Consider the following 4,364-nt stretch of genomic DNA (forward strand, 5'->3'; position numbering starts at 1 on the left):
ACAAAAGCTAAGATTATTATAGGAGGTAATGTTGGCAACAATGTGGTTAAACTGATCCACAGTAACATCGTGTTCCATATAATCTTATTCTAACAACTTCTGCAAGGCTTCTCTGTGTGCCTCTGAATTCATCAATAATGACAACACAAAAATCTTTGATGGCGTTTGAAGCAACTGCGCCACAATGTTAAATTCACTTTTTTTAATCAGACGTTACACCTCATCATTATCATTAGTCTTCAACTTGTTGGACTCACCAGACTGACAAGTTGGAGCACTAACTGGATTTACTACTGGAATCTCTACCTTCTTCCCCACGGAAACATCTTCCACAATCTTAGGAAAAACCAGGTTGAACACACGACCACTACGGGTCACCTTCACTACATCCACGATATTCACCACTGAATCTGCAATTGGGAGAGGAACCTCTTGCCCCTTTCCAATCATGGTTGCATTATACTGGTATGGCACAACTTTATCAGATGCATAGGGGCCATGGCCAACTAACCGTATAACTAATGGTGATACCGATCTGTTGACATTATTGTTATTGTTACTATTGAACTGAATGACTACCCGCTCAGGGATTTTAAACACTGGCACGATGACATTCATATCATCTCCCATATATCTTGACTATTGAACATGGATAACATTCTCATCCATCAACTTTTGAATATCCCTTTTGGCAATTACACACCCACCGGGGTTCACACTGCAAATGACACAACTATCTTGGTCATGTTCACAATGGCTCACCAAGCACAAATCTTTATGGATCTCTACCAAGGACCTACGGATACGACATACATCAAAAACTTTGAAATTGCCTAGATATTCGTCCACCATGTTTATAGAAGCGTCACCATGAGCATGCAACGGGTTGGCTTTGACATTCGGCGCTCTATCCTCAAAGGACACCATACCACTCTTCACAAGTTTCTAAACCTCATACTTCAAGGGATAACAGTTCTTAATATCATGACCAGGGGCTCCCTGGTGAAAAGCACAATGTAAAAATGGTTTGAACCACTATGGTAGTGGCTCAGGAATTTAAGGAGGGTTCCTTGGCTGGATAAGATTCTTAACGACCAAAGACGGGTACAGTTCTGCGTATGCCATAGGAATAGGGTCAAAAGATACCTTTTTTCCTTTCAAAATTTTGACGATGATTGTTGTTGTTGTAGTTGGTATGTTGTTGCGGTTATTGTTGATGTTGTTGTTGTTGAATAAGAACTGATTGATTTGTTGAGTTGTTGGTAAAAACTGGAATTACTAATGAGACTTCGTGTTGATGTTGACATGACTAAGAATTCTTCCTTACACGAGGCCTCCTCTTCCTCCCAGTTGATACTACATTAGTTTCTCCTTCCTTATTTTTGGAGAAAATCCTACCATACTTCTTACTTGTTGACGCTTCATCTTTGGACAAACGCCCCTCACATACTCCTTCTTCCAATCTCATCCCCATGTTTACCATCTCGGCAAAATCATTGGGGGAACTAGCAATCATTCGTTCATAGTAAAATAAACTCAACATCTTCAAGAAAATCTTAGTCATCTCCTTTTCCTCCAAAGGCGGACTAATCTGAGTAGCCAACTCTCTTCATCTTTGGGCATATTATTTGAACGTCTCTTTGTCCTTTTGAGACATAGACCTCAACTAATCTCTATCTGGCGCCATATCTATATTATACTTGAACTGTTTGACAAATGCCTCGCCTAACTCATTGAAAGTACGGATGCTAGCGCTCTCAAGGCCCATATACCATTTAAGGACATCTCCAGTCAGGCTATCCTGGAAGTAGTGAATAAGCAACTGGTCGTTATCAGTTTGAGTAGATGTTGAAAAGTATATTTCCGGCAAATATTTTTATATCGTATCCACAGAGATTGGTTGTTATTACCGCCGTTCTATAATTCCAATTGTTATAAGTTTAAAATTTAACCAAGTTGTTTTGTTTGAATAGTTATCTTTTGAGTAAAATGACACTAAGATAATGAAAATAGTTTTAATCAAATATAAAAGGCTTGGAAAGATTGGAGTTCACTATCCAAATTTCTTATGTCTCCTTAATGACAACTATATGGACTTAAAGTTATTGATGATATTCAAGTATCCTCTCAATAACATTTATTTCTAAATGAGATTGTGATAATCACTATATTAATCGTTAAACGATTTCTCTACCTAACTATTAATATAGCAATCTTTAATGTTTGATACAAAAGAAGGGTTGTGTATAAATCTATCTCTACAACTTATTCACTACTTGAAAGCATATTTTAAGTCAAGACTTGAATAATCTTTCTCAACAATAACTCAAATCTGAATATTCAACATAGGGCAAAAATATCAATCTTTACATCAATAATCTTTTGTCATATACAAGAGTCAATAGGAATACATAAACAATAAGGAATAGCTACTACCTCCAATCTTGACAAAGTGGGGTTTAGCTTCTCATCATCATATTTGACAGCAAAATGAAATACAAAAGTAAGCTCTGTTTTTCTTCTCCCACTTGTGAATGATAATCTTTCCTTTTCTCCCATTATGTGTTTAAAGAGTTCATCCTTTCCTTAAATGTCTCATTTTGGTCTAAAACTGAAAAGTACTCTAAAAATGATCTAAAACTATCACACTTAAGTTGGGTGCAAAGCATACAAAGTGGCCCAAACCAAATAACAAGCTTGCTGTTTTCGCAAGGTTCGCGGCGCCAACCTTGGTCGCGGCGCGAACTGAAGCAATTCCAGCTTCTTTTCCTTGCAAGCTTCCTTTAAACTATTTCTCCAAAATTAATATCCAACCAGAGGACTAAATTGAGTATAGGTTCAGCCAGAGGATCGAAACTTCAGATCCAGCCAGAGGATCGGAAGAAAAATAAACAGCGCGGTGTATTTCCGCATTTTTGTGGTGTTCTCGGAGCGCAAATTTTCGGTCTGTCTTTGGTATTCAATCATAGCTCACCCCGTTTGTCTGATAAGCTGTTCGCTTTCATCCCACTCGGGTTAGCTGATGATTGAATAGGGGCAGCTGTAACACCCCAAAATTTTCCCTCCTCATTCATGCATTCATTTAGCATTTCATATTGCATTTTATCATGTCAAACAATTAAATCAAAAACAACTCGAATCATGCGGTCATCAAAGCAAACAATTAAATCAAAAACAACTCGAATCATGCGGTCATCAAAGCAAACACTAGATCATGTGAAAAATGAGAATCAAGAGGTCTTTCAAAGGTTGTAATGTGGCTTGGGTTAAAAGAAAGGATATGATTAAGAGAATTCAAACAAAAATGCCTATCCCAAGGGAGCATTCCCATAAATTCAAACTCAACAACAATTTCCGTTTTTTTTATCCCAATCTTTCTTCTTTTCTTATTTTTCAACATCCACACAACCATGAGCTCTCTTTTTGTTTTTTCTTTCTTTTCTTTTTCTTTGCTCCATAATTTCAAAGGTGATTTATTTTTCTTGTTTCTTTTCACACTTTCACCTTTTCTAAAACATCACTCTTCCAAGTTTTTAATCAACTCTTCTAATTTACTCTCCCCAACTTTAGATTTTAAGACCAAATTTATCCAATAATGCTCCCTACTTAGACATAGGCAAAAGACAAAATTTGCAAACAAAATCGGTTGAAGGTTCAATTGAAACGAAAGAAATTAGGATTCATTTATTCGTAAAATTTTCAATGGAATTTACACTTATCAAATGAATCCTAAAACAAGCTCAAAGGGGTTAACTAAGAATCACTCCTCACAAGGTTAGTTGATTCAATTTTTTTTGGCCAAGTGGTTTTTCTCAATAACAAGCAATACCTCTATCATTTTCACAATTTTCACAAAAGTAGATTAATGCATGATTTAGCATGATAAGAATGAATTGAAATAATTTTCGGTCTCCCGCATTTTAGTGCACAATGGAAAGCTATCTCACAATTGGTTAAGTTCTACTTTGATTCAAAAATGACATGTATCTCAAGGAATTTATGATATGAAATTTGCAACACACCATCAAACCATTCATGTTAAGTCTAGAAAGCGATAAAGTGTACCTTGAAATGCCGACACCAATTCTTATCATCACCACTCGAAGTGTCCTACGCTTCCTTCCTTGCAAGCATTACTTGGTTCTTTCAAGCTTAACTTAAGAATAAGAAAAATTAAACAAACAAATGGGGCATATTAAAGTTCATTGCAACACACAATTAAATCTCACAAAAAGATCCATGCAATTAACAAAACCAAAGTTTACGGTGAAACCAGAGCCACCAAAAGTACAATCGTAATTAAAACATAAAACAATAATAATAAAAAGCTAAAACTAAAAATCTAATACTACTCAAAACAAAAT

The sequence above is a fragment of the Lathyrus oleraceus genome, chromosome 5, assembly GCF_024323335.1.
Source record: "Lathyrus oleraceus cultivar Zhongwan6 chromosome 5, CAAS_Psat_ZW6_1.0, whole genome shotgun sequence".
NCBI classification, from domain to species: Eukaryota; Viridiplantae; Streptophyta; class Magnoliopsida; order Fabales; family Fabaceae; genus Lathyrus; species Lathyrus oleraceus.